Source organism: Spinacia oleracea, chromosome 2 (assembly GCF_020520425.1).
Source record: "Spinacia oleracea cultivar Varoflay chromosome 2, BTI_SOV_V1, whole genome shotgun sequence".
Classification (NCBI taxonomy): domain Eukaryota; kingdom Viridiplantae; phylum Streptophyta; class Magnoliopsida; order Caryophyllales; family Amaranthaceae; genus Spinacia; species Spinacia oleracea.
The window spans coordinates 94816772-94830244 of record NC_079488.1 but is presented as its reverse complement, the minus strand read 5'-3'; positions in this window follow the sequence as shown (position 1 = coordinate 94830244).

The window sequence follows — 13473 nt, the reverse complement described above, 5'->3', positions numbered from 1 at the left end:
GTACAACTACTCTTTCACATTTCTTCTTCTTTCACCTCATTTCCATTGACTTGACATACATCTTACTGGAACTCCTTTTTTTCCATTGTCTTGACTAAATCACAAATCCCTCCCATTTACTTTATACATACCTATTTTTAATTAGCTCTCATACACTATACGTATATAGTACTAATATTTCCTCCATTCTTCAATGTTTATCCTCTTCCCGTATTGCGTTGTTTTACTTATGTTAGTTTCTTTTGAAATCTTTCCTTATTTGTCTAATATTTATTCCAATTATACCTTATAAATATCCAAATTACCGACTTGTTTACTCTCAAGTAAATTTTTATCCCCACTAAACCCCTCAATTATTTATTTCTCATACCTACGTGGTTAAATTCTATTAATCAGATTCATGCGACAACAGTTATGTTGGATTTTCTTAAATTTCTAAAGGACAAACATTTTAAGAATCGAAGGAGTAAAGTAAATACTTTGTAATAAACTTTAATCTTTTTTTTGGCGTGAAGTAATAACCTTTAATCAAATTGCAATTACTAATAAAATTTTATTTTACTAATAAAATTTTATTTTTCTAATTAATTGGTATTATGTCTTTTATTATAACACAGAATACTATCATGTGAAAAACATAAATAACAACCAATGAATAGAAAAATTAGGAAAATTCACTTCCGAAAAGATTAAAGAAAAAAAGCTACACCAAAATGAAAAATTATAAGATGCACTAAATCTCAAACGAAGTATTAGCCTTAAACTAATGAGAATTACCATACTTAACAAAAAAATAAAAAAAAATAAAACGTTAATCGCAGTTAACTATCATAGTTCACGAAGCATTTTCAGGGGCAGAAAGTACAATTCTAAACTTTTCCTAGGCAAAAGACGAAAAAGATTTTGCTAACGAGAGAGCCCAAAAATATTGCGACACTCTAAAACTTGCTTTTGTCTTTATTTCTTTGTGATGTGGTTTTTTTCTTCTTCAAAATAGTACTCTTTCCATATTTTAATATGAGTTACAATTAATATAAACGCTCATACTTTAATATGGCGTATGAGTTACCATTATACTTTTATTATGCTTTTACATTTAATAATATATTTCTCTCCTTTGGTGGTGCCCATTATCTCTTCTCGCATCATTTTCGTTGAATAATTTAGCAACCTCATTGTCTTTTCTTACAATTGTTTATTACCATAATCCCCGCTTTCATCTTACTCTAATAAAACTAACTTACCCTTCTAAAACTCCGTACCGGTCACAATGTAACGTAACTCATACTATTAAAATATAGAGGGAATACTTCGTGTTTTTAAGGTTTGAATTAGCAATTCCTTTGCTTTACAATACATATTAATTACACCATTTCTATATTTGGTATAGTTTCATACACTTTTTGTATGTAATTACTGCTTACAAGATACTCTACTTTTTTATCTCATTATCTATCTATTAAATTAAAATTGGATGCGAGTATTTAACAATACACTACATGTCTTTTATTCGGTGTCACAACATTTACAAGGTATCGTGGCATCATGACTCATGACAAAGTATCTTATAAGCAGTAATTTAAAACAGAATAATTAATGGTCTTAGTTTCTCTACTGTTTACCAAACAAAAATTATCTCAATACTAATTCATTTGGTGGTCAACTTATAATTTACACAAATAATTGGAGTATAATTTTACGTTAAACTAATATTTTGTAGTCATAAAAGTTTGAGGATTCTTTATTTATTATTATTAAATCATTATAATTAATTAGATAAAGGATTCATAGCATGGTTCTAAGGTGGATCACTGTCACAGGACTGGCTATATTCCGTTGAGCACCGTTGGTATTTAAGCCCAACTTGATGAAATAAAAATACCAAACTTATCCCCAAAAAAAAAGGATTATTAAAAATTATAATAAAGTTTATTTATATTAAAAAAAAGGGAAAAAAGGGTATATTATTGTTTGACAGATGGCCATAATATTGCCAAATGATGTTGGGCCTGTTGGCAGTTGGAACATGCGGAGTAACCGGAAAAAAGGGACATGGATGGTATTTATAAGAAAGGCAGCACTGTAGCAATGGCCTTTTCACTCAAACATTCAATTCTCTTTTATATGAAGTATTGAATTACATGTAGCTAGCTTTATTAATAAAAACTCAATGTTAGTCACACTGCTTTTTATTGTTAGCCCAATTGCAATCTAGGGGAAAAAAATCAAGTAATGTCGGGTAGATTTTGGGTCAAATGAGTTATAGCAGATTTACTAAGAGGGATTAATGATACAACAATGTTGTTAAATCGATAGAGTTCAAATAAACCTAAACAGGTGTTCTAAGTGATACTTTGATTCCAGAAAACTTGTATTCCTTGAATAATATGACCATATTATCATTATTTGACTCTTTTATGAACTCTATTTTGCACTTGTATAAACCTAAGCCTTAGGGTTTTAATTCATTGTTCTTGTTCTGGCAATAAACTGGCAGCATTGAGCAATTATATTCCTCTTCAAAAATGACGATTGGGCATGGGTTTAGGTCTGCTCACTACCTTCCAAGCGCTTGTTCCTGTGCAGAAACTCTTCATGGTTCCTCTAAAGGAACTCAATCAATGCTTGATTATTTGTTGAGCTTCAAGTCTTCTTACTCGGCTATCTTCGTGTCCTACTCCAGAAATTCTAGTCATCTTTGCACACACTTGATAGACCATTAGTATATGTCTGTCATAATCAAAAGGGGCAACAATAGTGTCAAAATGAAAAATATGTTGACTACAAGAAAGTAGGCAACCGGTTTTAATTCACCTGATTTTTACTTGCAAATAGATAGATTAGAACAAATTGAGGTACATACTTCACTAAAAAAAACTTTTGTACAAAAAAATGTACACCATGCAATCTATTCCCCTTAAAACGTAAATATCTACAAATTTTTATTATTACAATGTTATTATTATTATTATTATTATTGTGCGACTAACTGAAGAGTACTCCTTGTATAATGCAAAGGTGAGAGACTACTACACCTCATGTTGGTACATCAAATGTGAGTTGGCTTTCCCCTCCTTCAAACTATGTAAAGCTCAACGTGGATGCTCATGTGTCGAAAGGAATGGTGTGAGTTTTGGTGCGATAATTTGGGGTAGAAAAGGGGAGTTGTTGGTTGCGGCAGTGAAGCATATAGGGGCAAACTGGCAGCCTGATATGAGGCGGGTGTGGCACAATGTGGAGTGGAGTTGGCTAGGAGGATGGGATAGATACAATAGCGTGATAGTGGAGTGTGATGCTCTGAAGGGGTTTTTTTTTTATGGCAGTAATTATAAACATGCAAAAGACACTAAAAACCCATTACTCTTGGCCACTAGCCATTTCATGGGACACCACAAAACCTTACTAATACAAGACATGGTAGTACTACTAGCACTAGACTCGATACTACTAGCACAAGACTCCACGCAACTAGCTTGATACAAAGGGGGATCAACACTACTGTAAAGGGACGCATGTAGAAACTTCTTCCATGGGGCGTTGTATACAATCAGGAGGTGAAGCAGCAATCTTTCTCTTCTTTTCAACTTTAGTCCTGTTAACAACAATTCAGTTGAGTGTGAGTTACGGAAGTATTGTTCCTCTTGTTCACATGCTTCCTCATAACGTTCTTTTCAATGCAACAAACTGCCTTCTTTCTTACTCTACTGACTACCTCTCATCTCAAATTTCCCATCTTGTTGGATTCTAGAGGTTGAGTTGAAGCAGACATCATCCCTGTACTCATTTGCATCTCCAGTGTGGTGGCAGATTTCTGTAAGGGTACTCATAGATTCACTTTCAGAACCACCTTCCTTAAAATCAAATGGATTATAGTTATCCTCCAATTTCAACTTCTCTTCTCCTTGATTTTCCAACTCTTCCCTTGAGCCACTGGCAATTGGATTCTGTTTTTGCATATCAACCATGAAGGAGTCATCCAACTTGTCATCTGAAGGTTGTTCGTGCTATCAAAACAAGGCAAGAGGGTACATGCATGCAACCCCGGCCTATTTTCATTCTGAATGATGATATTGTTGGTATTAGTAGTGAGTTTTATCAAGAACGGGGTCAGAGGGATCAAAACAGATAATTCATATAGAGCCATCGAACCGGCCCAACCAGCAAACAAAGTTGTTTCAATTTATGTGTGTTCGGGTTACGAGAACAGGTAATATGTGCGGTATCCTATTGCATCGCTAGATGGGAGATCGGTATTGACTCAGAGCGTGTTTGCATGAACTCGTTCCCCTAAAGCCTTCAAACTTTGGCGGAACTGGATTTAATTAATTAATGAAATGGTTGCCGTTCTTTCTCTAAAAAAAAATATTATTATTATACTATTGTTGTTAGGAAATTTTGGTATTAACTAACTTAAAAATACTCTAATTTTGTATTAACTACCTTATGAAAATTTTATAGGACCTTTTATAGTTCAAAATTTTCAAGAAAAGACCTTATATAAATTTTTGGGTGAAGTCATACCTTAGACTCGAAATTATTTGCGAGAGACAACCTGAGCCACTTTCCGACATTGATTTTCGTTTTTAGGTTGTTGACCATCATGTGCATGGTATATGACCTCACTTTTGGCTATTCTCGCCATTTTTTCCTCCAAAATTCCCAACTTTAAAAGCTTAAAAAAAAATCAAATTTCTGGGTTTAGGAGAAGAAACAGAGGGGAAAAGGGTGAACATATATAACCAACTTAGACAACACGTGACCTGCATGTGATGGTCAAAGGTCGGAAAATCAAAGTCGATCGATGCCGGAAAGTGGAAACATGTTGTCTCTTGCAAAGAATTTTACTTTAAGGTATGATTTCACCCAAATATTTGTATAACGCCAGTCCTTTTTCGCAAATTTTGAGCTATAAAAGATCATTTTTGGCAAATTTGTCTTGTAATTACTACTTTAAAATATGCTTGTGTTGGAATCACTACCATTTAATGTTTTCTCATTTTAAAATATATATCTCGCTTTTCGTTTCTTAATCTCATTCTTATCATTTTTGCATAAGGATTTCATAGAAAACGGTATATCAAAACAACTCGTTTGATACAACACAAATATTTTAAAAGTTCACAGATATTTTTTAATACTTTTGATCTTTTATAAAATTTCAAAAACACGTAATCTATGGAATTCTTACCCATAAAGAAGAGAATGTGCTTTGAATCACTTAAAACGATTAAAAACAAAAGAGAAATCATCATTTTAAAATGAGAAAATAGTTAAGAGTAGTGATTACAAACTAAAAACACGCTTTAAGGTAGTAAATAACAATAAATTTTTCATAAGTAATAAAAAAGTGGTGTATTTTTAAATTAGTAAATACCAAAACAAAAATCTTGTTATTATTATCTTCTCTAAAAGGAAAAAATAATTATTAAATATAATGATCAAATGAAGTACTCCGTATAACAATTGAGAATTATTCTTTGCTTTGAAAGAAAGCTTCATTTTTTCATATGTGGTCCCCTGGTTATTTTTTGTTAATTACATTTTCATTTTATTTACTTTTTTCCACTAAGCTTTTCTATAATATGAAGTACTGTCGTCGCTAGTCACCATACCTCATAAACCACCAAAATAATGAAGTACTGCAGTCATTAGCCTTAGAGACAGGGGTTGTATACTTGTATTATGATACATGAAAAATATTCACAGAATAATAGGCTGCTGTTTTAAATTATAAATAGATAGTGTCTCAAAATAGGCACAGAAGAAGAAAATATAATTATAGCAATGTACTTTCTTATTTCATCTCCCCTTTGTAATTTATATTGCCCTTGTGTCTCATTCGCACTAAAAAAAATGTACTTTCTTCCCTTTTATGTTACCATATTTACATGCACGGAGATTTGTATTTCAAGAAACACATACGATAACTTATATTCGATCTGTATTACTATGTATGTTACATTTATATGAAATGGACATCAAGCTGCTTAAAAGTTGACTGTTACAGAGTACTAGATCGATGCATGTTTTAAATTTTTAAAAACAAGTACGCTAACTAATTTCATAAAAAAAATAAAAGCATTTAAGATATTTTAGATGAACATCAAACACCTTAAGAGATGGTTTGATAAAATTTACAATTTTTTCCAATACAATATTCTGTACTATTCACAAATAATTATTAAATATGCAAATATTACATGTGTCCATTTTATAATAGATTGTACTATGATATTTTATTTTATTTTTTTGACATAGGTTAAAATTTGCATAAAGGAAAATGTTTTACAAACTACAATTACTAAACCATTAAGGTCTTTATAGACCGTTATGCATATTACATAGGTAAAAAAATACATAGGCCACAACACCAAGAGGGAGGTATGCTCTTCTTGTGTCATCTCGTGCTTGTCGAATCTGCCTTGTTTACACCAACGAGGTGCTATCGATGCTTCCCATTTTTTGGGGATTTATAACATGCTATTCGAGTTATGTTTATTGACTCGAGACGCTTGTGTTAAATTCACAAGGTCTTTCACACTTTCCCTGTGCATTGTTATATTTGCGATTCTTTCCTTAATTGTCTTTTAAACTCAAATGATAATCGTCCTGATTTCTACGTGATCTCTTATAAAGAATTCATATAATGAAAAGTGAAATAATCAAATCAAAAAAAAAAAAAAGTAATTTTCTGGTGTTTTTTTTTTCCTTCAAGGATTTGTTTTTTTTCTCCCTTTCGCCATACACTTAAACGAACTGAACGTAAAACTAAGGAAAACACGAAAAGGAAATAAAAGTTGAAACTGCTTCGTTTGCTAGATAATGCGCTTGCTAAACCTGTTTTCGAAGATTTGTAGGTGTTGGTTTACTTCATCTCAATTTCATTTATCTAATAAATACTTTGTGCTTTAAATCAGAACTTCTTAATACAATATTTATTTTACTTGCAAATTCTTGTCAAACAAAAAAAAAGCAAATTAAATTTGGATCTCCATATGTTTTCGATGTCTAAACTTTCTTTTCATGAATTTGACTTTACCTTTATTTTTTGTTTATGGAATAATTGAAAATAAGGTAAACGCAAATAGCCTAAATCTAAATTATATATGTTCCCTGAAATTACCAAACAATCTATAAAAAGGTTGACGTGAACCAAAAATTTAAATCATGTTTCATACATCAAAAGGTCTTGCATATATTAGGTGTACAATAAATTTACTGTATATTGGGTTACTTTTACCCAATGATTTGTAATTTTTAACATGTTTTGATTAACTTTATATTATAAATTTTTTGTGGATAATTTTTTTAAAAATTGTTACATCGTTACTTTTATACATTATTAGTGGTTTTGAAGAGATAATTTTTATTAAAGCGCAAAAATAAATAGATTTTTACTTTATAGCGTACCGGAGTAACTTTTAAATATTTTGACTTAATTTTTAGTTTGATGTACAAAATTTATTGTACACCGCTTTAAATAAGAATTTGTGTTCATCCATTAGCCTTGATAGCTAAAAAAATAATATGGGTAGGGTATACTTGAAAGAGTAAAGAATATTGCAATATTCTTCTCTACTCAACCATTGTGGACCATTTTTATTATATTTTTATAAGTAACTTATTGTAAAATTTATGATCATTTCCACCTAATTTTTAATTCACCCGAGTTCACCCGAGTTGAGACTTCATTTTCAAAAGGAAAATTTGTAATTATTAATCTAATTTTTGCCCGATTTTCTTTAATTAAGCCTACCTATGCGATATTTCTAAATAATCCAACCTTTATGACCCAACTGCTATTATTAAGCCTAACAAGTTACTAACCTGCTATAGGCGGTATTCACCCTTACGTGGCATATAACAATTATAATTTTTTTCTCCTTATTTTCTTTTATTGCTATTTTAATTTTCGTTCCTCTTTCCTCTGCGATTTTCTGTTTCATCTCTTTATTCTCCATTATTTCTCTTCTACCTCTTCTCCACCATTGTCGATCCCTCATACAGTCATACCTCTCCATTTGAAGTTCATCAAAAATAATCAGCAATTGTTATGGCTGGGGTAAAGCAATTGCCTGTTGGATTTGGATCTTCTTCAAATTCAAAGTTTTTTTTTCTTTCTAAATTTTCAACAAGACCACAATAACCAACATCCCACAACATAAAAGAAAACTATATTATTGCAACATCTTGGGTTTTTACGAACTGACCATCAAGGAAGCCCAAAATTCAAAATTTACCAAAAAAGGAACAAAAACGCTAAGGTTCGTAAGTTCACCTTCAATTGTACGATTTTGGAGACGAAATTTGAATGCGCGTGGATGAAGTCACCTATTTCCACAAGAAAATCGTTGATGATGTCATGAACCAGTACAATTGTGGTTGAAGCAGCAGTAATGGAGGAGAGACGAATTGAAACACGGTACAGAGAAGAGAAGGGTTAAGGGTTTTTTGGAAGAAAAAAAAATGAAATCCTTGTTTAGGTGGTAAGTGATGATGACGTGTCCAATATTTTAGGAGGGAAACCAAATTTAGGTTGTCAACGTTTTTAACGTTGACTTTGTAGCAGGTAACCGGTCATCCAGGCTTAATAATAGTAGTTGGATCATAAATGTTGGATTATTTAGAAATATCGCATATGTAGGCTTAATTAAAGAAAATCGGGCAGTTGGATTAATAATTACAAATTTTCTTGACTTTGTAGCAGGTAACCGGTCATCCAGGCTTAATAATAATAGTTGGATCATAAAGGTTGGATTATTTAGAAATATCGCATAGGTAGACTTAATTAAAGAAAACCGGACAAAAATTGGATTAATAATTACAAATTTTCCTTTTCAAAAAGACTAGGCAACAATTTGAAGGGGAAAAAATCAAAATAAATATTTGGAGTGTGTATTATTTAGAAATCAAACACACAATGAAAGTGCAATTTCAATGGGTCCAAATATCCACATTCGATTTTTATTTTTTTTATGAATGTTTTAATTTAGAAAATGAAACTACGTACTTCGCTTTTATTTTATTGAAACATTGCAAGACAAAAATAAAAGGATAAACAAATTATTATAGCAACTCTAATGGTAAGCAACAAGATGTTGTGACTAAGTTTGTCACGTCAAATTTCTAGCTACAATTGATTAAAACTCCAAGTTATCACATTGGTGGGCTACAATACTTTGTAGCTCCCTGTAATATTTAATTTAAATAATTATTTTTTTGAGCTATATTTTTTTGAGCTACGTAGCCTAAAATAGCTACAAGGTTTTAACAGCTGCTTATGTCATTGTTGTACCAATAATGGACTACCTGCTCACATGTTCATTTTTTTGTGAGCAGGTTCATTTTTGTAACCATTGGAGTTGCTCTAACAGAGGCAAACAAAACCCCAAAGAGTAAGAACCATTAAGAAAGTAAAATCAAACTACTTTGTTTAACGGGAAAACACATTTTAAGGGAAAATTAGATTAGGTCCCGTATATGTATGGATATTCGAAAATTATTGTTTTGTCATTTTTTTATATAAAATATGTATCCCTTAGACCTACTGTGTAACTAATAAATCTTAAACGTACTCATTTAATCATCTAATGTATTTTATATGTTTAATATGATAATTTGACCAAAATAATTCAAATATGCTTAATATGTTAATTTGATCAAAATGTTAATTAAATATATTTTCTATTATTGATATGAATATTTTACTAAAATAGTATTTCATCCGTCCCAGAATTCTCGTTACATTTTCCTTTTTCATCTGTCCAGATTACTCGTTACACCTTTTTCCAACCAATTCTAGGAAAGTTTTCATTATATTTTAATAGATATCCCTTTCTCACTTTGGCCCACCATACAAATTAGACTTGTCAAACGGGTCGGTCGGGTCGGGTTGTAAAAAATTACTTTCGGGTTGAATCGGGTCGGTCACGTTCGGGTTTACAAATGCTTGTTCAAAACCTAGAACTTTCGGGTTCTGGTCGACCCAACGGGTTGAGAGATTTTAAAACGCGCATTATATTTTCATTAATTTAGGTGATAAATATACAAAATATTGGCACAAATTAACAAATTTTCCTACGAAAGTTTATATTTAGTCAAATTCAACCATAAAATGACGTATAATTCAAATTAAAATCATATTGCACACAACAATAGTAAAAACAACGGTTTTTTCATGAAATGTCCCTCAGGTTTGCAATAATGCACCAAATACCCTCGCGTCTTTCGAATCACATAATATACCCCTATTTTTGCCTAAGTTTGCACCAAATACCCCTAATCCGACATTCCGTTAGTCCTCCGTTAAGTCATGTTTATAATTCACAAAATGCCCCTATTTATAAACTTATTGCACAATATACACCTATTTGTAAAGTTATTTGCACCAAATACTCAAATTGCACGAATTGAATCTAACGGCTAGTTTGAATCTAGTCACATTGCCTCCTCATAATTCATCAGTTTCAATTTTCAGAAGAGCAACTCAAGGTAGTTTGAACCTTCTAACTCTATCATGAAATGACTAAATTAGGCTACCTCAACAACTTGGTTGTTCTGAAGAAAAAAAACCCAAATATCATGAAACTAAATTAGGCAGAGGCAACGAATTTCACTGCTAATAACAGGTTTCCTTGCGTTATTGAAATACTCATTGTCAGAGAAACATTATGAACAACTCTAATAACATCTACAAAATAAAATACAAGTGATTGGTATTGTGAGAAACAAGTGTTGTTGTTAAAGGCTGCATTTCTTGCCTACAAGATCCTTTCCATCAACATGTATACCCAACTGATCAATAGGAACAAAGTTGAACTTTGTTTCAGGGATATATACCCTTTCAACACTGGCTACCTCAACAACTAAGTTCTCATTGATGGTCATCCCGTAGTCATTTTTAGTCGTGTTGAACCTCTTATTAGCAACTTCAACAGATCCCTTTGAGATGTATTAAACCTTCCCTGCATCAAAGGTGTCAAAGAACTTCTTCTCTATCGCATTGAACATCGTTGCTTGTATTTGAGTACCCTACATTCATGAACTACTATATGAACAACTCTCAATTCAAACATGAAAGTGTAAAACATAGAGTTTGACTCATTCTAGATTATGCTTACATATTCATCAGTTAGCTCAACATTGAAGACATTCCCTTCTCCTCTCTCATTATAGAAGGTTCGTAGTGTCCCCTTGCTGGTAACTCGGACTTTGATGGTCCAGTTCCCTTGGTAAGGGTTCAAAGAACCAAGAGGGTACACTCTTCTAGTCATACCCATTCTTGCAGCAGGTGCAGCACTGCAACACACATAAAAGCACCATAAACACTAACCAAAACACACACACTAAAAAAACCATATATAGACACTAAAACAACCAATTTATAGCAAAGCAAATTGGGAAATAAGCACAAGTAACTGGAATCAGTTTGATAACTAATGATTTCTTCATTAATTAAGAAGCAGATAAAGAATAAGAATTAATCTGAAGTTCAAACATAAACAAATCTTAGGAATTAATGGTACTTTACTGAATTGATAAAGACAAATCAGGATTATGAAATTACTAGAGTCGGGATTGATCGTTTCCAGGCACCCTCAAAATCAAATCTAAAACTCTCTAGGCAGCGAATCAAACCAAACCAAAAACGCCCAGAAATTCACCAACATTCATCTCAGTCAACGAAATCAAACCCAGCAGAAACGCCTAGAAATCAAAAGAACTAAGAATTAATTTGAAGAAATCAAACCTAGCAGAAGAAATTGCAAGAACGGTCAAAACAACGAACCAAGAATCTCAGTCAAACAGTTAGGCTCGCCGGCGACCATATATCGGAGATCGGCCTCCGCCGGGGAACAGAGAGGGGAGATCGGCCGCTACCGGCGACTAGAGAGCAGGATGAAGAACATGGGAGAGGAGAGAGAAAGAGAAGAAGTTGAGACTTTTTTAATTTTTTGGAATTTATGCCAAAGAACATGCATTAAGGGCAAAATGGTAAACTATAGCTAACGGAGGACTAACGTCCGTTAACTGCAAGTGCATTTCATGAACAATACGAAAAAATAGGGGTATATTATGTGATTCGAAAGACGCGAGGGTATTTGGTGCATTATTGAAAACCTCAGGGGCATTTCATGAAAAAACCGTAAAAACAACGTGTCTATTATGCTTAAATTTTCTCATAATCTCATTTACTACTATAAATACAATGATTTTCAATCGGTCGGGTCCAAAACGGGTTCGATCGGGTTTTGACCCATTTTTTTCGGGTTGCTCGGGTTCGGATAAAATCGGGTTACAGGTCACAAAATCTTGTTCAGGACCCAGTATTTTCGGGTCGGGTCGATTTTTGACAGCTCTAATACAAATATTTTAATTTCAACTCTCATATCATTCAATATAAAAATATCATACATTCTCTTTCCTCTAATATTAAAATACTCCACTAAGTCCCATCACGTTTACTTTTTAACAAAATAATAATTGATAACCATATTACTACTTATCGCATTAAACTGTATGTCCAGAAAAGTGTAACGACATTCTGGGACGGAAGGAGTACCAAAATTGTCTAATACAGATATATTCCATAACCCTATAAATTTTTCCCATACATAAACAGTTTATATAAAAGGAGAGAAAAATAGATATGTTATTTTAGAAAAGGGGTTTTGGCGGAAAAATTTTGCACCAGTAAGTGACATTTATCATTCCTAATGTTTATTTTATTTTAGTATAATATAATAGATTATTTTTTCATGCGAAATATTTTTCAAGGAAAAACACAATTCGAAACTTTTTTCTTGTGTTTGCTTCTTTATAAGAAAAGTTGGTAAACACATTAGTGCCCATGAAATTGGTGCTTTCTTGGTTATAGAGAAAGAGGAAATAAAAGTGGACGGGTGAGGAATTTAGGGGTGGATTTAGGGACAATGGTTCGGGTTCGGGTTAATTACGGGTTGTGTAAAAAAATCAGAAATAACGTAAGTTGATTTTAATACATAAATCATAATGTGATTAATGGGTCACATCCGGTCAAATTCATGTCATTCGAATTCGGTTCAAGTTTGGTTCGAATTTCTCTCAATAACTTCAGGTCGAGCTCGAATTGGATCATCGAGTTGTAGTAAGGATGTCGAGGATTGATGGGAAAAGAGAAGAGGGGGTTTAAGGAGGGAAAATATGGCAATCATTTTACACCACATCAAATCCTCCTTAAAGGTAGACATAAGAATGTCCATACTTTTTAAAAACAACGAACGACACATGATATTGTCATAAATATATCCAAACTAAAACCTTTCTAAACGCTTGTAACAAGTAAATGAGGCAGCTTGTAGCACTCTGAGCAACAATGAAGAATTGTAACACAACTGTAGAAGCATGCAATCGCGGTTTCGGCACCTAAATGGGAAACCAGCTTCAACATGCACAAAATTCTTGCATGAGAAATTCACAGCTAAACTAGCAGGA